The sequence below is a fragment of the Physeter macrocephalus genome, chromosome 1 (genome assembly GCF_002837175.3).
Source record: "Physeter macrocephalus isolate SW-GA chromosome 1, ASM283717v5, whole genome shotgun sequence".
In the NCBI taxonomy this organism is placed as follows: domain Eukaryota; kingdom Metazoa; phylum Chordata; class Mammalia; order Artiodactyla; family Physeteridae; genus Physeter; species Physeter macrocephalus.
The window spans coordinates 60,382,910-60,404,044 of record NC_041214.2 but is presented as its reverse complement, the minus strand read 5'-3'; the positions used below and the strand labels follow the sequence as shown (position 1 = coordinate 60,404,044).

The 21,135-nt window shown below is 36.1% G+C and overlaps 1 pseudogene; it reads right to left on the bottom strand.

Moving 5' to 3' along the window:
• Positions 1 to 16,371, bottom strand: part of LOC102973986 (dysbindin-like) — a 32,042-nt pseudogene extending 15,671 nt beyond the window's left edge.
• Positions 16,372 to 21,135: the final 4,764 nt, after the last annotated feature.

Below are 21,135 nucleotides of genomic sequence, written 5' to 3'. Positions count from 1 at the left end.
TGACATTTTTACTTCTTTTCCGATTTGGAGTCCTTTTATTTCTTTTTCTTCTCTTATTGCTGTGGCTAAAACTTCCAAAACTATGTTGAATAATAGTGGTGAGAGTGGGCAACCTTGTCTTGTTCCTGATCTTAGTGGAAATGGCTTCAGTTTTTAACCATTGACAACGATGTTGGCTGTGAGTTTGTCATGTATGGCCTTTATTATGTTGAGGTAAGTTCCCTCTATGCCAACATTCTGGAAGGTTTTTATCATAAATGGGTGTTGAATTTTGTTGAAAGCTTTTCTGCATCTATTGAGATGATCATATGGTTTTTCTCCTTCAATTTGTTAATATTGTTTATCACATTGATTGATTGTGTATACTGAAGAATCTTTGCATTGCTGGGATAAACCCCACTTTATCATGGTGTATGATCCTTTTAATGTGCTGTTGGATTGTGTTTGCTAGTATTTTGTTGAGGATGTTTGCATCTATGTTCATCAGTGATATTGGCCTGTAGTTTTCTTTTTTTGGTGGCATCTTTGTCTGCTTTTGGATCAGGGTGATGGTGGCCTCATAGAATGAGTTTGGGAGTGTTCCTCCCTCTGCTATATTTTGGAAGAATAGGTTTTGGCTCTTCTCTTAATGCTTGATAGAATTCGCCTGTCAAGCCATCAGGCCCTGGGATTTTGTTTGTTGGAAGATTTTTATTCACAGTTTCAATTTCAGTGCCTGTGATTGGTCTGTTTATATTTTCTATTTCTTCCTGGTTCAGTCTCAGAAGGTGTGACTGGTCTGTTTATATTTTCTATTTCTTCCTGGTTCAGTCTCAGAAGGTGGTGGTTTTCTAAGAATTTGTCCATTTCTTCCAGATTGTCCATTTTATTGGCATATAGTCACTTGTAATAATCTCCCATGATCCTTTGTATTTCTGCAGGGTCAGTTGTTACTTTTTTTTTTCATTTCTGATTCTGTTGATTTGAATCTTCTCCCTTTTTTTCTTCATGAGTCTGGCTAATGGTTTATCAATTTTGTTTTTTTCCTCAAAGAACCAGTTTTTAGTTTTATTGATCTTTGCTATTGTTTCCTTCATTTCTTTTTCATTTCTTTCTGATCTGATCTTTATGATTTCTTTCCTTCTGCTAACTTTGGGGTTTTGTTTTTTGTTATTCTTTCTCTAATTGCTTTAGGTGTAAGGTTAGGTTGTTTACTTGAGATGTTTCTTTTTTCTTGAGGTAGGATGTATTGCTATAAACTTCCCTCTTAGAACTGCTTTTGCTGCATCCCATAGGTTTTGGGTCGTCGTGTTTTCATCATCATTTGTTTCTAGGTATTTTTTGATTTCCTCGTATTTTTTGATTTCCTCTTTGATTTCTTCAGTGATCTCTTGGTTATTTAGTAGTGTACTGTTTAGCCTCAATGTGTTTGTATTTTTTACAGATTTTTTCCTGTAATTAATACCTAGTCTCATAGCATTGTGGTCAGAAAAGATACTTGATACAATTTCAATTTTCTTAAATTTGCCAAGGCTTGATTTGTGACCCAAGATATGATCTATCCTGGAGAATATCCCATGAGCACATGAGAAGAAATTGTAATCTGCTGTTTTTGGATGGAATGCCCTATAAATATCAGTTAAGTACATCTTGTTTAATGTATCATTTAAAGCTTGTGTTTCCTTATTTATTTTCATTTTTGATGATCTGTACATTGGTGAAAGTGGGGTGATAAAGTCCCCTACTATGAATGTGTTACTATCGATTTCCCCTGTTATGGCTGTTTGCATTTGCCTTATGTATTGAGCTGCTCCTATGTTGAGTTCATATACTTACAATTGTTATATCTTCTTATTGGATTGATCCCTTGATCATTATGGAGTGTCCTTCTTTTTCTCTTTTAATAGTCTTTATTTTAGAGTCTATTCTGTCTGATATGGGAATTGCTACTCCAGCTTTCTTTTGATTTCCATTTGCATGGAATATCTTTTTCCATCCCCTCACTTTCAGTCTGTATGTGTTCTAGAACTGAAGTGAGTCTCTTGTAGACAGCATATATACACGTGTTGTTTTTGTATCTATTCAGCCAGTCTATGTCCTTTGGTTGGAGCATTTAATCCATTTACATTTAAGGGAGTTATTGATATGTTTATTCCTATTACAATTTTCTTAATTGTTTTGGGTTTGTTATAGTAAGTCTCTTCCTTCTCTTGTGTTTCCTGCCTAGAGAAGTGCCTTTAGCATTCATTGTAAAGCTGGTTTGGTGGTGCTGAATTCTCTTAGCTTTTCCTTGTCTGTAAAGGTTTTAATTTCTCTGTCAAATCTGAATGAGATCCTTGCTGGGTAGCATAATCTTGGTTGTAGTTTTCTCACTTTCATCACTTTATATATATCCTGCCACTCCCTTCTGGCTTGCAGAGTTTCTGCTGAAAGATCAGCGGTTAACCTTATGGGGATTCCCTTGTATGTTAATTGTTGCTTTTCCCTTGCTGCTTTTAACATTTTTTCTTTTTATTTAATTTTTGATAGTTTGATTAGTTTGATTAATATGTGTCTTGGCATGTTTCTCCTTGGATTTATTCTGTATGGGACTCTGCCCTTCCTGGACTTGATTGACTATTTCCTTATCTACATTAGGGAAGTTTTCAACTACAATCTCTTCAAATATTTTCTCAGTCCTTTTTTTGTTTCTCTTCTTCTTCTGGGACCCCTATAATTCTAATTTTTTTTTTTTTTTCTTTTTGCGGTACGCGGGCCTCTCACCATTGCGGCCTCTCCCACCGCGGAGCACAGGCTCCGGACGTGCAGGCTCAGTGGCCACGGCTCACGGGCCCAGCCGCTCCACGGCACGCGGGGTCTTCCCGGACCGGGGCACGAATCTGCGCCCCCCGCATCGGCAGGCAGACTCCCAACCACTGCGCCACCAGGGAAGCCCTATAATTCTAATTTTGGTGTGTTTAATATTGTGCCAGAGGTCTCTGAGATTGTCCTCAATTCTTTTCATTCTTTTTTCTTTATTCTGCTCTGTGGTAATTATTTCCACTATTTTATATTCCAGGTCACTTCTCCATTCTTCTCCCTCAGTTATTCTGCTATTGATTGCTTCTAGAGAATTTTTAATTTCATTTATTGTGTTGTTCATCGTTTTTTTTTTTTTTTTGCTCTTTAGTTCTTCTAGGTCTTTGTTAAACGTTTCTTGTATTTTCTCCATTCTATTTCCAAGATTTTGGATCATCTTTACTATCATTACTCTGAATTCTTTTTCAGGTAGACTGCCTATTTCCTCTTCATTTGTTTGGTCTGGTGGGTTTTTACCTTGCTCCTTCATCTGCTGTGTATTTCTCTGTCTTCTCATTTTGCTTAACTTACTGCATTTGCGGTCTCCTTTTCGCAGGCTGCAGGTTCGTAGTTCCCATTGTTTTTGGTGTCTGCTCCCAGTGGGTAAGGTTGGTTCAATGGGTTTTGTAGGCTTCCTAGCGAAAGGGACTGGTGCCTGTGTTCTGGTGTATGAGTCTGGATCTTGTCTTTCTGGTGGGCAGAAGCATGTCCTGCGGTGTGTTTTGGGGTGTCTGTGAACTTATGATGATTTTAGGGAGCCTCTCTGCTAATGGGTGGGGTTGTACTCCTGTCTTACTAGTTGTTTGGCATAGGGTGTCCAGCACTGTAGCTTGCCTGGTCGTTGAGTGGAGCTGGATCTTAGCATTGAGATGGAGCTTTCTGGGAGAGCTTTCCACCCTTTGATATTACGTGGGGCTGGGAGGTCTCTGGTGGTCCAGTGTCCTGAACTTGGCTTTCCCACCTCAGAGGCTCAGGCCCGGCACCTGGCCACAGCACCGAGACCCTGTCAGCCACACGGCTCAGAAGAATGGGAAGAAAAAAAAGAAAAGAAAGAAAGAAAGAAAAAGTACATAAATAAAATAATTAAAATAGAAAAAAGTTATTAAAAAGAAAAAAGTAATAAAAAACAAAGAAAGAAAGAAAGAAGAGAGCAACCAAACCATAAAACAAATCCACCAATGATAACAAGTGCTAAAACTATACTAAAAAAAAAAAAAGGGACAGTCAGAACCGTAGGACAAATGGCAAAAACAAAGCTATATAGACAAAATCACACTAAGAAGCATACCCATACACACTCACAAAAAGAGAAAAAGGAAAAAAATATATATATATATAAAAGGAAGAGAGCAACCAAATCAATAAACAAATCTACCAATTATAATAAGCTCCAATACTAAACTAAGATAAACATAAAACCAGAAACAAATTAGATGCAGAAAGCAAACCCCAAGTCACAGTTGCTCCCGAAGTGCACCACCTCAATTTTGGGATGATTCGTTGTCTATGCCACTGATGCAGGGTACATCGAGTTGATTGTGGAGACTTAATCTGCTGCTCCTGAGGCTGCTGGGGAAATTCCCCTTTGTCTTCTTTGTTCACACACCTCCTAGGGTTCAAATTTTGATTTGGCCCCACCTCTGTGTATAGGTTGCCTGAGGGCGTCTGTTCTCCTCCCAGACAGGAGGGGGTTAAAGGAACGGCTGGTTAGGGGGATCTGACTCACTCAGGTCGGGGGAGGGAGGGGTATGAAATGCGGGGCAAGCCTGTGGCGGCAGAGGCCGGCATGAGGTTGCAACAGCCTGAGGCGCGCCACGTGTTCTCCCAGGGAAGTTGTCCCTGGACCACAGGACCCTGTCAGTGGTGGGCTGCAGAGGCTCCCGGGAGGGGAGGTGTGGATAATGACCTGTGCTGGCATACAGGCGTCTTGGTGGCTGTAGCAGCAGCCTTAGCATCTCATGCCTGTCTCTGGTGTCTGCACTGATAGCCACGGTTCGTGCCCATCTCTGGAGCTTGTTTAGGAGGTATTCTGAATCCCCTCTCCTCGCGCACCCCAAAATAATGGTCTCTTCCCTTTTAGGCAGGTCCAGACTTTTTCCCAGACTCCCTCCCAGCTAGCTGTTGTGCACTAGTCCCCTTCAGGCTGTGTTCACACAGCCAACCCCGTTCTTCTCCCTGTGATCTGACCTCCGAAGCCCAAGCCTCAGCTCCCAGCCCCCTTGAAACTTCTCTAGGTATGCTAAAGTTGGAAAATATTTGTGGATCATTTGTTACACATCTCACAATAGTGGAAAATTCTGCCAATGTATTGTTAAAAATTAATGCTGGCATTACAAGAGGGCCCTGAGTGGCTTTCAGTACGAAAGCTAATACATTTTATATTAGCATTTCTGCTTGGAAAATTCCTAACTAAGCTGCCAAAGGAGGTTAGTAAATTTGAGTTAGAAAACAAATTTGTTATTTTTTATATGCAGCCTCATGACTATACTGTTTAATATTTATTAGTAGAGTCAGTAAAATTTCCTTGAATTGTTTGAGTGTATCATGACCTAAAAATCACTCTCACAAATGTTTTGACGATACATACACTTAATGTTTTGAGCAATTAAATTATCATGTTTCTGATTATATACTTCGATTAATACCTTAAGTTCATGATCCAGAAAGTCCACCTTGATCTGTCTTTCAGGTTACAACATAGATTTCCCCTTTAAAATATATAATTAACAAGATTTATAGTCCCTGAAGGGTACAATATTGAAAATAAATAGTTGCATAAAAAATAAAATGCTATCCTTTTTCACATAAAGAACATACTATTTCCATATAATTTGAGTTAGGTCTTAAACTAAAGATATGAAATATTGACAAAAAAGAACTGATGGTATAATTATAAAAGATTAAGCACATTCTAAGTACCAGGTAATAATAGTATAAATACTATTAAGCTTTAATATGATTGTATTTGTGATAGATATTATAGTCATGTTTTTAGATGAAGACACTAAAACTCATCTTTTGAGTAACTTGTCTAAGCTTACATAGTTCTCTGCACTAGTAAAATGCTGTATGTATTTCAAAATATATCATTACTCATCATTCTATACTGGGGAAGAACCTCTGGATACATGGCTCAGGGCCCACTCTTCTAAAACAGACTAAGTCCTCCACACCACTTATTCCTGCCTGTACCAGTTAATATCAAAGTGTACATGGCCCTGACCACCTATCTTCTATCACCCTAAGTGTTCTGATCTTTCTTATTACCTGAATCCTAATCTTTTTCATTGTACTCTCAAGAATTGTGTACCATAACTAAGAAATCCTCTAATAACTTTAATCTCTCATCTAAAAGTTCTCTCTACTTCCATTCTTTCTTTCAATGACTCATTATTGAGAATATAACTGGAATGGTGGCTGTTCAATAATGTTCTTGAGTGACTGATTTTTTTGGAGATTTTGGGGTTTGTTTCAGTGTTCTCTGTTATCTCTGCAGATAGTATTCAGAGATTATTGTTAATTCCAAAGTTTTAAAGAAACCCTGCTGCCATGGTCTGAATGTTTGTGTCCCCCTAAAATTTCCATGTTGAAATCCTAACCTCCAAAAGTGATGTGTGATGGTATTAGTAGGTGGGGCCTTTAGGAGGTGATTAAGTCATGAGGGTGGTACTCTCATGAATGGGATTAATGCTTTTATAAAAGTGATCCCACAGAACTCCCTAGCCACTTTCACTATGTGGAGGACACAATTAGAAGTCTGCAATGCAACAGAGGGCCTTCACCAGAATCTAACCATGCTGGTACCCTTTTCTTAGACTTCCAGCCTCCAAAACCATGAGAAATGAATTTCTGCTGTGTATGAGCTCCCCAGTTTGTGGTATTTTGTTATAGCAGCCCAAATGGACTAAGACACCTGCCATGTTCTTCTCACATCCTTGTGGTTGCCCTCATTTATTCCTGCTACAAATAGTTCATCAACTGGCATGAGATTTACTCTCCTTAAATTCCGAGTCCTGCTATGTTTCTGCACAACTTCTATGAGCAGCTGAATATTCCATCAATCCCTCTGTTCAGTGAAGTCCTTAGCCTATTCATAACCACTGACCTTCTAATCTTTTCCACTTCATCAGTCATTACCACGCTCACACATGGAACCCTGTCAACAAATTAAGTCAATCCAATTCCAAATATGATTCAATCATCCCACTCTGAGCCAACCCTTGGCTACTCCCAGTTTGCTCATTTCTCTGGGACTTCTTTTCAACCTTGTCAAGATGTGCAATCCATTTCTCTACTTTTTCCCACTCCATTAACATTATTTATAATTATCCTTTTATTTTTAATATTCTCATTATCCAGCTTAGATTGCTAATTCACAAAGATTCTTTGCTGGCCTAAATTTTTTTGAACCTTGTTTAAAAAAATCCCAATACTGAATGAACGTAATTCTGGATATTCTCTACACTGGCATCTAAGCAAACTAGTACTTCTAGGAAAAAAATCATACTAAGAGACAAATTGTTTCTTCCATAAATTTGTGAAAAAACAAATAATAATAAGCCATTAGAAAGACTAAGCAGTGTTACCATCTCTCTAATCATTCTCTCTACAATGACTAAATCAAATTTTTTCTTTTCAGTCTGAAACTTCTAACTCTTCCCCTCATTCTCAGAAGATTACTTTGCTTTCTGATTTATAGAGACAATAAAAGTTATGAGATGGGGACTCCTTTATTATACAATTACTCAACACAAAATACTACTTATATCTAGCGGTGTTTGCCCAAACTACCATCCCAAAAAGCAGAATATGGGCAGCATCAGCAGCTTTGTGCAAGAGCTGGTGAGAAGATGCTACCAAGTGTTAAGAGCTTGGAATAATGAACCCTCCAACAAGTAACTCATGCCCAAAAGGAGAGGATTCTCTGAGTGAGAAAAGCAGGAATTGAGTATGTGAATTATTTTAAGTACCAGAAAAAGAAATTATAGTTCTGGAGTTGTGAGTAAGGGCAAAACAAAACAAACCAAAACAAAAAAAAAATGCTTGCAGAGTCAGCAAGTGATCAAACAGGGCTGTGGTGGTCAGAGATGTAAAGGATCTGAGAAATATCTATCAAATTTCTTTTGCAAAGAAATCCACCCTGCATGCAAAATTCAAATATAGCAAGGCTGAAAGTCTGGCAAAAAAGAAAAAGGAAGTTAATTTAGAAGGTAGAAGGGGTAGAAAGAAAGTACAGTGACAGTAAAATACAACCTATAAATTTGAGAGCACTTTCTTGAAAGGCAATACCTATAGAGATTTAGGAATATCTGGAAACAAGAAAGCATATATAAAACAACAAAAATATTCTGAGTGGATGTAAAGCTATGAAGTGGCTACACACGTCACATTTTGACTACTTCATGATGATAACAGATGAGGAAATAATGAATTGTGAAACTTTGTAAAGTACCCTGGCTTTACCACCCTCTTCACAGAGAACTATAGTTATTCACATATGGGGAAGAAAAAGGTTATTATGAGAAAAAATGAAGTTGAATCAAATTTTGCTTATGATAAAATAAGTCATTAGGAAAATAGGGACTACAGACCATATGAAACCATTATCTAATATGTTTAAATGAAATAAATTAGTAAGGGTGGGAGGGAGACGCAAGAGGGAGGGGATATGGGGATATATGTATATGTATAGCTGATTCACTTTGTTATAAAGCAGAAACTAACACATCATTGGAAAGCAATTATACTCCAATAAAGATGTTAAAAAAAAAGATGCATCAAGCCAGAATTGTAAACTAGAAATAAACTTTAAAAAAAAAACAAAAAACTATATAGGCCTCAAAATAATTTAAAAAGTCAGAAATAGGATGTCTTGGGATTGAGACATCTCGATCAGATATTGAAAATTGAGAACTGATAAAAATCAAGAAGTATTAAAGAATAAGACTCATTTTAGAAATAAAGTTTAAATTAGGAGAAAAATAAGATCAAAATATACACCACAAAAAGCACAATAAATAAACTAGAAAATAGAAAAGGAAATTGTGTTATTAAAATTTAAAGAAAAAAATGATTTGAAAAGAAGCAATAAATGCAGAGCATAATTAAAGAGGGTGCAACATGCATAGTTGGCATCTTTGCAAAGGAAAGCCAACTCAAGAGTTCAGGGCAGGTAATTAGCTAATAGAAGAAAACTTTCCTGAAATAAAAGGAGATGCATATCTATATATTGAAAGGTACATATGAAACACTATTCATTAAATATTTCTTGAATTATTTGATTCAATTAAAGTTTCTAATCTAGTTGCTGGTCTCTTCATACATGGACTGAATCTACATTTATGAAAACTGGTTTATTCCGAAACAGCATTTTCTCAAGGTGTGTACCTGTGCTAAATTTTTCTCAACTTTTAAGTAGTTGTCATCTCTGGACACTGTAATAACTTTTAGTTATGTCTAAATACATAGGAAGCAAATTCTTCATGAGAATGAAACTGCCTTAAACTTTCTCCAAAATAGTCAAAGACAACTAAAAATCCAAGATCATGTGTTTGAACAATCTGTTGTCTTATACTCTCGCTCTCATTCAAGCAATTGGACTTTTTAAAAGAATTTGGTCATGTAACATGTATGAAGGAAAATCATCTCTACGTTTACTTTTTAATTAGTTCATTCAATTTGCTGAGGCTGCTCTTCTCTCTTCGTTTTCTAATTATGACAGAGAATCTGAAACAGATGGAGAAGAAGCATGACCTACTTGGAAATTCAGCAGCCAGGCCTCTAAGTTTTGTAGAGCAATATCAACACTAAGGAAACATCAATTCAAGTGGATTCCAATATGCAATTGAAGGCATTAGTATGGATCATGTCAAGCTTTTAAGCATTTATCTTATTTACTGAATGACCTAATATTTCTAAATGGTAATGGAGAGAGGCTGGAGTAGGAAGATAAGGATAGACTCTAATATGAAGGTCCTTAGGGCCCCCACCTGAATTTCAGAATTACTGTCAAATAAATATTTACTAGTGTCCTTTCTCTTATATGTAGACAATAACTATAGATATAGGTGGTTGACTAAAAATTAAGTGCTAAGCTGCAATCAGATATTGAAACTGAATTCCAATATTCTCTTTAGTGAATCTCCCATGATATATATTCCATGCATGGAATATTTTATCTATGTGCATATGAATTAAAACTATTAAAATAATCACTGAAAATATATCTCCTGATCTATAGAATATATGAAATGTTCTCAGGTCCTTGTGCTAGATACAAAATAAATATGAGTAACGTGAATTAAAATTCCCATGAATGTATCATTTTGCAAAATGAGCTTTACAAATTCCATGTTTTATGCAATCCCGAAAAGAAAAAAAATGATTACCAAGCCAAATGATGCTGAAACAGTTTATCAGCTGAATGATGGCAGTCAGCAATTAAGAATAGTCAAGCTTTGCAGAAAGCAGCAAGATATTTAAAGGAAAGGTACTTTACAAATATTATGAAAAAAGGACAATGTCTATGACTCTTTCGTGTTTTTAGAATAGGAAAATAAAAGAACAGAAAATTTTAAAAGTAAAAGCACGAGAATACATTTTAAATTTTATAAAATAACAGTAAAACAGTATTATGAACCCTTAACTTTTGTCTTTTTAGATTTTAGAACAATAATAGCATAACTAGGACTTGGTTGTAATTCTAGTTCTAGCACATCCATTTACAATTTATTTTATGTTTCTAAACCTCAGCTTTATCATATATAAGTGGACTCCTATGATAATGAAATGAGGTAATCAATGTACAATAACAGGCAAACCAAATGGCACACTGTAGCTTCCCATAATAGGTGTTCGGTAAATACGGGTTTGTTTTTCTTGTTTTCCTCTATTATAATCCATTTTTGCAAAGTATGAGTAAATGAAAATTAATGGTTACACCCACCACTTCAACAATGATTATATTCACAATCAACTCTGTCCTTTTTTTTTTTTTTTTTTTTTTTTTTTTTTTTTTGTGGTACGTGGGCCTCCCCCCCCCGTGGCCTCTCCTGTTGCGGAGCGCAGGCTCAGCGGCCATGGCTCACGGGCCCAGCCACTCCGCGGCACGTGGGACCCTCCCAGACAGGGGCACGAACCCGTGTCCCCTGCATCGGCAGGCGGACTCTCAACCACTGCGCCACCAGGGAAGCCCCAACTCTGTCCTTTCTATCTCTATTTTTAGATAAGGCCATAACATAAATGACTTACCTTTATTTTTAGATTAATTGGCTAATAAAATAATGTCCATGGAAACCATAAGATACCAAAGGAATGTAGATGCAAATAAGTTAATGATAATTTAGAATTTGTATTAGTTATGGTAATAGAAGTTCCTATACAGATAACCCCAAAATAATAGTTTAATACAATATAAGCTTATTTCTCTTTCACTATTCTGATTGTTGATGGTAAGAACTGTCACTGTGCTTCATAGTCCTTTAGGTGTTTAGTGACTTAGGAGTTAGAAAATATGCTTTTACATTTGGCTACTAAAATTTCCTTGAGAGTCACCCTCAATTCAGCAAGGACTGAGAAGGACAAAGAGACTGTTGAAGTCATGCGGCAAGTTTCATATAGAAATGGCATGGAAGAGGCGTGCATCACTGCTCTTCATAATTCACTGGCCAAGGCTTAGTCATTTGGTTATAACTAAGCTCAAGGGAGACAGGGAGAAAAGGGAAACTGGTTTTTCTGAATTTGCTAGTTAATCTGTGCCTAAGAAATAGTGCGAACTAAATATATAAACAGGAATAACACAGTAGCTTTTATATGGCTATGTGTGTAACATAATTATCAAAAAGTTTTCCATGTGTGATAGAAAATTTAATTTAGAAATACATATATTCATTACAAAATGAGAAGTCTTTGTCAGTGCATATTAATCACCCCAGTGAGTGTTCAGTATTGGATCAAAAAGCAAGGATAGTTTTTGACTATATATATTATTCTGTATTACCACAGATGTATATAACAGGTGGGGAAGCAAATTAATAACCTTTATAATATGTGTTAAAGATAAATACAGCACCTTTCATCATTAATGACTTTCTGGGGTGGGTGAAAGGGATTAGAAGTATTAGTCCCAAAATAGTAATTTTGCAAGTCTTGGAGTTAGATATCTTAATCCAACTATAAGCACGTTTTAAAGATTTTAAGGTTTGAGATATCAAGCTAAGAAACAAAAAAAATACTTTTAAGGTAATTAGGGGAAAAATCGCTCCATTTAAAAAAATTAAACCTATCTTCATCAGCTTTCCCTGATATATTTAAACATTTCACTTAACCACTTAAATTTAGCTTTATAAAGTGATAAGGTTTTTCTAAATAAAATAATTTGACTCCAAAAAGAATTTATTTGAACACAGAAAACAAAATTAATCTTTTCAATGAGCCATTATTCTCTATTAAATCTAGTATTAATAAGAGTCATTTGAGATCTTATACTGGTTAATGTTAGCACTCCTACAATTCAAGAAAAGAAAAAAAGAAGGCAATCCAATAAAAAGGCATACCATGATTTAAGGATTAAAAAGAATTAAGGAATATGACAGGCATTATTTAAAACAGAGAAAAAATAGGTTATTCTAATAAATGTTTTTAGGTCCTTTGAGGAATGTAAAAGGAAATAATATTACTTATTAATTGCCTTTTAATTATTATTAACTTATATACTCACATTTTCCCCAGGTTTTCATTTCTTTGTTTTTGCTTTATTTTATTTTATTTTACCTTTTTTTTTTTTCGTGCTTGTGTGCCTAATAGATTTAGAGGGCAGTAGGTTGTATTTGTCTTTTGGCCATTGACATTAACGAAGATCACTACTGCCAGGAGTTATTTCCTGTCACAAATAAGTAGAATATGAAATTGTACTTACATAGGTTAAAATTAAGCTGTTTTCAAAATGGGAGCTTTATACAATCAATATATGCACCAATAACACTAATAAAATGTTTCCAAACATAATTTAAAATGATATTGCAGAGTATAATAATAAAATAGGCTATACTTTTAGACAATAGTTATTGTTCAAATCCTCCAATTAATGACTCCCAGTGGAGAACATTTTCTTTCCTACAGGAAGCTTCAAATGTCAAAAAAGATGGAATCTGTTAGAGAAAGATTAAATTAGTATGTTGGATTTCAAAAAAGTTCATAGCTTAATTCAGTTAACTTTGCTAAAGTGGACTGTGTGATTTGTAGTCAAGGCTTGTCAAGTAAAAGTTTATGCTAATCAAAATGTTTTTCTAAATCGTTTTAATGCATAAGTTAAATGTTTTGACAATATGATGCTGTTGTTATTATTTCATCTAAGTTTCAAAAGGATTCATTAATGATGCTTTTCACAGACAACCATACAGTCGCCTAAACATTTTTTTAGTATCAGTGATGGTTTCAGTCCAAGTTTGGGAGATTAAAAAATCAACATGTATTCTTTGTCCAAATAACATGATACCAAGTATTACCATAGTCCATAAACTCTCTGAGCCTTGCTCTTTATCCTTCTAGTAGACTCTGTGAATGATTGCAAATCCCCAATCTTTTAGATAGATAGATAGATACACACATACATAGAAGATAGATGACAGATAGATATGATGTATTTATATTTAATAAATGTATATCAGTCTTTATCTCTCTATATGTAGTTATTTGAAGAGATAAAAAAGGACAAACCTTTAGCTAGACTAACCAGGAAAAAGAGAAGCCTTAAATTCTTAAACTCAGGAATGAAAGAGGGAACATTATTACTGACCTTCCAGAAATAAAAAGGACTATAAGGAAATACTATCAACAGTATGCTTATGTTCATGTACAGATGTACACACACATATTTGCAGCCGATACTCATCAGGCAAAAAAATGTATAGTTATGGTTTTTGATTCAGTTATCAAGAATCAGTCTTGTGGCTTGGAAGCAAAGAAATCTAAATGATACTGTATCATTGTCAGCAAGGTGAGGGTGAACTAGTTTCATAGATTCTGAAGGAGGGTCAGGAAGTACCAACTCTGGTTGGTTGACATTTGTTTGAGTTCCCAAACCTGAAACTTTTAACAGAATTTCTTGGGTTTGAGGAACAAAATGAAAACAAATTTAGAGAAACTCTCAGATTTATTAAGTCAGAATTTCCTGGAGGAAGGAATTAAATATTGTAATTTAAACATTAGATCCAGGTATTTGTTATGTACTCAGTGCAGATATATTCCTGGAGGGGAAGTCTTCGTGTGACTGCATAAGTGTAAGGTGAATGATAACAAAGCTTCATTTCTGAGTTTTAGTTTCCAGACATTGAGAATGTAAAGCACCAGACACAGAACACACAATCAATTAAACCTATAATACCATCTACCTATGTATTGGAAATCTGAGCATCAAATGCATACAAACACAAACAAGCTGTATATTAAATATGCTTCATTTGAGGCTACACATACAATTAATTCATAATGTTTTAAATTAAAAATTGGAACTGGAATTTAAAGTAGATGTGTTTAACATAAATCTCTATTTCCACAGGTGGAAAGAGAGAGAGAGAGAGAGAAGGGAAGGGGAGAGAGGAGAGCCGAAAGGAAAGTGATGATGGTATTAGAGAAAACAGGCATTTCATCCTCAGTGTCACCATTTTGCCCACATGGGTCTTCATGCAATATAAATGCTATTATTTTTCTGTTGTTGTTTACTTTAGTGCTTACATTCTACTGATTTAATACACAATTTGACTAAAAACAACTCTTTAATTTTCAAGCTATTTCTTTTGTTTGCATATTTCTCAATATAGCTATATAGATATGTCAGATTTAAATATTTTCCATAGCATATAGATATGTAATTATGGCTATTTTTATATCTCTTAATAAAAAGAAATAGCTTAAGTATTAAATAATAAGATCACATAAAGACTCTCATGAGAATTTACAGCCATAAATCATGCTTTGAATTTTCAAATATATGAAATAATTGATATGAGCCTCTAGATTTACAGGCTGAGAAATAGACTTTTAATTATTTTTTTTTATGTAGAATACTTTCAGTATTTTTGTGAGTGAAAAGAATAGAGAGAAACTGAAGCTATTACATATACTTTAGTCTCAAAGTACAGTCACCCAATGGAATTACTCAGGTTACAAAAGGTCCTTTCCCATATACAAGCAAGTAACTCCTCAGATTGAATCACAACTGCTGTGAAACTCTGTAACAGATAGAACTCCAGTCTGTCATTTAATTACTATAAAGAAAAAAAAAATACATGATCTTTTGATTTATGGAGATGTTAATAATAAAATATCAGTCACAAAATTGTATTTTCATTTTTTTAATGGAGAATACTCTTTATTAGTAGAAATCAATAATTCATCATATGACTTTATGACCCAGGTCTAGAAACCATACAATTGCTAAACTAACTCCTCCCCACTATTAGAAGCAATCACTGGACAGTGCAAAGTTACCCCTCTCCTCTTAGCATCCAGGTCAGGACAGTACACATAACATCAATTTGGATGAAATTCATCCACAGACACTGATTCAAAATATGACAGACTTTGCTGGCTAAGAGAATGTGCAGAACTCTATTTAAGAATTTAGAGGGGGGCTTCCCTGGTGGCGCAGTGGTTGCGCGTCCGCCTGCCGATGCGGGGGAACCGGGTTCGCGCCCCGGTCTGGGGGGATCCCGCATGCCGCGGAGCGGCTGGGCCCGTGGTCCATGGCCGCTGGGCCTGCGCGTCCGGAGCCTGTGCTCCGCAGCGGGGGAGGCCGCAGCAGAGGGAGGCCCGCATACCAAAAAAAAAGAATTTAGAGGGACCTCCCTGGTTGCGCAGTAGTTAAGGCTCTGCACTCCCACTGCAGGGGGCCTGGGTTCAATCCCTGGTCAGGGAACTAGATCTCACATGCATTCCGCAACCAAGAGTTCATATGCCACAACTAAGGAGCCTGAGAGCCGCAACTAAGGAGCTTGCCTGCTGTAACTAAGACCTGCTGCAACCAAATAAATAAATAAATATTTTTAAAAAAAGAATTTAGAAAAGACTGCAAAAAGCTGTGGAAATTCTAACAGACCCGTTCCCCGGCTCTAAACCCTTTTAGTCCCTTAAAATTGCTAATACTACAATCTCGGACAACTCTAATGAGAGGAAAAATGAGCAAAATCACCTTTTGGTTTTTACTTATCTTATTGGTTTTCTTAAAAATAACAAGTATTTAATGTAACATGTAAATAGAAGTATATTTTCAAACGTCAAAAGAGAAACTTGGAAAATAAAAAACTTTCCCAAATAAACATTTTGGTACATACCCTTCCTGACTCTCTGCACCCATACCACATAGGTTTTTGATTTATAACTAGAATCACACTATATATAGTTTATCTAGAATTTTTTGACTTGTCAGTACATATGAAAAATTTGTTTTTTGTTGCTATATTCGTTGAACGCAAGAGTCCCTGACATGTAGATAGAACTCTATTTACCTCATGCTTCCTAACATCTCAAAAGCACCCTATTACACGAATGTCGCATTGTTCAATTATTTCCTTGCTGATGAACTTGAAGTTAATTTCAAACTTTCCCGATTAAAAAAACCAAAACTCAAATTGGTTACATCCAGCTCAGATTTCTCCCCTGGGCTTCCAATTTGAAATGACCACTGTATTTCCACATCTAACAGACATCGAAAGCTTCACACAGCCCAAACTGCAATTCTTTAGTATCCTCCCCATTCCCAGCCCCCAAATCCCTAAACCTTCTCTTCCCTTCCCTACCACCACAAACCCACTTAAACCAAAACCTCACATTCTTCAACCAGCCAATCCTGTCAGTTCTACCTTCTAATTTTCTCCCGATATTTCTTTCCCTCCATGCCAGCCTTAACCCAAGCAACTTAATAGTGTTTAGATTAATGCAAAAATATCCTTTTTCCCTTCTTGCACCCCATCCCCCGTAATCTATTCTGCACAGAGCAAAACAACTTCATTAAGAGACAAAGTTAGGGGGCTTCCCTGGTGGCGCGGTGGTTGCGTGTCCGCCTGCCGATGCAGGGGAACCGGGTTCGCGCCCCGGTCCGGGAAGATCCCGCATGCCGCGGAGCGGCTGGGCCCGTGGGCCATGGCCGCTGGGCCTCTGTTAAAACCTTTCAATCATTTCTCAAAACTCTCAGAACAAAACCCAAACTCCTTATCAGAACCTGTAAAATTCTAAAACGGCTCCTGCCCACCTCTCTAACTGGGCCAAATCCTCTTACTGAACCCAGCGCCCCAAACGGCAGGGCCACGTGTTCACTGAAATATGCGCCTCCCAGGCCCAAAGCCTCCCCCTTCCTTTCAGAACAGGGGGACAGAAAAGGCACCCACGCGATCCTGAGCACCGTCGTCCTCTCCTTACGTCTTTCCCTCTCCTCTTCTGCCCAACACCTGCCTTCCCCCTCCAATGGCTCAATCTCCCACCTACCTTAAAGATGGCGTAGCCGACGGACGTTTCAAACAGCACCAACATGGTGAGGACGGGTCAGGGCGCTGCGCGGCCCGCCCCCGAGTTCTTATATCAGTGAAAAAAGACCAAATCTGCGACTCCCCAAGGCCTGCAATGCCGCGGCTGGCCAAGCACCAGGGCGCCCACCTTCCCGAAAAGAACCAGACCACGTTGCCTAAACGTTCCACACTGCACTACAAGCAGAACGCGTGAACGCGCTTCTTCTCCAAGGCTTCTGGGATAACACACAGTTGTATTTAATTCTCCTCTGTATCCTCTTATCCAATCCCCCTTCGCCTTTCCACATCCTTGCTCACAATGGCCCACTCCCAATTAAAAGTAACCATAATTTGTAGTAGGAAGAGGCCTTTTAGTGTAAAGTATCCATTTATTGAGAATTGATAAAACATTACTGAGATTTGTCACTAATGCTGTTAGAAGGGGATCATATCTGAAATTGTAGGACTCTCCAACATTGTCATAAATTTGCTGGAAATCTGATCAGGTTTTATTATTTCGTTTCAGTGACAAGTTCTAAATATATATGATTTGTATTATATCCCCCCACACTATTTGGAATTTGATATATGATATTTCACGCATCACAGGAATTTTTCATTAAAATAAAATATTAAATGGGAAAATGATGAATATTTTCCTCAAAGCTAAGTCAGGATTCTGGGATTATAGCTTTAATAACAAAAATATGTGATTTTCATGAAACTGATGAATTTGTTTGGGTTTGGAATGTCTTTTGCCTAATAATGACCTTAACATGTTTGAAAAATGAAGATATTTTGATATATGCAAAATAGTTGCCGCTTATGAAGGTTAATAGATAGCATTTAAAATAATTATAAATTTCATAGATTTTCCAAGGGGTTAATTTCTAATATGTTTGAATCATTATGTCACAAGTTTTTCTTAATATTTATATCTTAGTTTTCTGATAAAATGATGTAATAGGATTTAATGCAACTTGATTCTTTGTAATAATAGATAGACCTCATATTTTATTTAATAATATGTAAATTATTATGCATCTATTATTAAAATATTGTAGTCTTTAGATAACATAAAATATTATTGTCCTGTCCTTTTTGAGATCAATAATGGATTATCATTAAATTTTATATCATATAAATAAGATGCCATTTCATAAATTAGTGAAAACATCATAAATATATGAACATTGCTTAGTTACTTATTAAGAACCCAATCAAATGTAATGATTACATAGTAAAATTTTTTGAATTAATTAAAGTATCTCTTTTTCTTCTTTCCCTTACAAAATATTTGTCTTAATTTATACCATATTAATGATTAAGTCATAAGGAAACAATTATTGTACATACACTTTATGAAAATTCTGATAATTTGAAAGTTATTTTTATTGGCTTTAAATTAAAAGCAAGCTTTGTAAAATACACATTTAAATTAGAAAGAAAGAAGTGTGTGCTCATGGAATTTTTTTTTTCTCATAGGGAAAGTAGTTGTCACATTCCTCTTTATGTTTCCTCTTTTGGAAATCAGCTTTTTTTCCCCTTTTTTGCAACCTTTAACAATAGGACTAAATCATGGAGCTTTTACCCATTACCTCATGTATGCACATTCTCTGCCACTCTAGACCTTGAGCGATGCTGAAGGTGGTCTATGAGAGAATGGAAGCCAAAGAGAATGAGTGCAAAGGCAAGCAGAGGAGACTCAGGAGGTATTTTCTGTTGGAATCCTGGGAACCCACATGAATATAGTGTAATTTTGGCATTGTAGAAATAGAAGCAGAATACAGGTAGGCAGGGATTGGTTCAGAGATTATGGTACCTCACCTTTCTTCGAGTCCTATGTGGCACGGAAGGGATCCAGAGGTTCTAGGGAGGAAGGTCAAACATAGCTGAGATTTGGGAGAGAGCCCTGACCTTCAAAGGGTGGTGTAGTTGAGTGAAGAGACCTTGAATTAGAATCTGTGGAATGTATAGTTTAGGCAAGGACCATATAGAGGACATAGCTAAGAATCTGGTATTTGCAGAACTAGGGAGAAGTGCAGGGGACAGACTGGAAGATAGTGGGCCCTGACTAAATCCAGATAAGAGACCATTCATTAACTGTAAATAGTTTTTATTAGGAGAAGCAGCGATAGAAAGCATTGAAATGAATCCAGGAAATGGACTCACAGTGGAGTGAGCAGGCAACAGAAAAAGACTGTACAAATGATCAATTACTCTTTCCACCATGAGGATATATACACCTTCTTTTGTCCCTAGATGCCAACATGGTATGCCTTAAATCCTTGGGTTGCCTCTGGATTCGGGGATTATTGTCTTTTAACAAAAATGAAAAAAAATCAGCCATTATTTGAGCATCTCTTCTTTCCCATTCTCTATATTCCTGCTTAATCAGGTATGTGTTCAGCTATCTCATACTATCCTTCATACTATTTAACCTTCTCTCATATTTTCCATCTGTCTACCTAGACTACATTCTATACAATTTATGTTTTTCAGTTTATTTATTGTTTCTTTAGCTGTGTTTAATCTGCTAGCTGATCCATCATTGAGATTGAAATTTGAACTACCCTATTATATTTTCATTTCATTAAGTTTTTCTTCAAATATTCTTCTCCCAAGCTTACAATTTTAGTCTTATCTTCTAATGCATCAAATGTACCAAACATATTTATTTTATATTTAATTCAGGTAATTGAAATAGCTGAAGTTATTTTGGATCTGTTTCTGCTGTTTCAGTGAATTAGGTATATTAGAAAGTTCAGGATACGAAATTTACTCAGTTTGTCCCATGCTATAAGCTCAGTGGTGAGTAAAATCTGTATCATATTGTCCCTTTCTTTGATGTTACTAGGTTTGCCTCTTTTCTTCCTGTCAAGATCTACTTCTTTTTTCTTGACTTTCATTCATTTTGACCCTTCCTTTATTTTGTTGACTTTTTTCCCTATTTTTAATCCTTCACTCCTTCCATCCTTCTCATTCCTCATGCTGTACCTATCTCTTCATTAGGACCATCACCTCCTTTCATATGTCTGTACCTGTGATTTAAGGACAAATTACAGAATTTCAAAGTGAATCAAGTAAATTTCCTACAGGTCTGTGATTGTAAGAAGGGTGTGTAACTAAGTGTAACCAAATGAATAAAGTCATAGGTGTCTTTCTAGCAGACACTATGGTCCATCACTGACTTTCTATGTAGCCTGAAATAAATAATTCATCTTAGTATTCTAGGTCCTTCCCTCAATAAAATTACATAACTGGTATTTATGGAAATATAAGTTTTCTGGGCCTTAAGTTTCTGTAAGCTCCAACAATAGATTAATAAGGATTAATAGAAGGCATGTCCTTATTCATTTACATACTTATGCCATTCCCTCAATATTGATCTAATATTGATAGAAGACAAAAATACTAAGTGAAAAGGACTTAAAATTTCTGGAACTATTAAGAATATATTATATTCTTATACAATTTTCCTTTTTATAATGCTACAGATGAGAGATATTGTTCATAATTTTAGTGATAGAGAGCTTTTCTCCTAAAGAATTGGCATTCATCATCTTTTCCAACAATGACAACTAGATAACTGCTTATGTTTTCCTGTTGTGCCTTGTTTTCTATGAAACTCTGGGACATCTGAAGCTCATGCATAAAAAGGGAATTAAGATGCATGCTTGGTACCTTTGCTATTTTCTTCTTTGACTACGATTTTCTATTTTTGTTTTACCATTTCATTTTCTATGACTTTTATGGTAAGCCATCAGCCTTGAAACATTTGCATGAAGAGAGAAATATATGTATACACATATATATG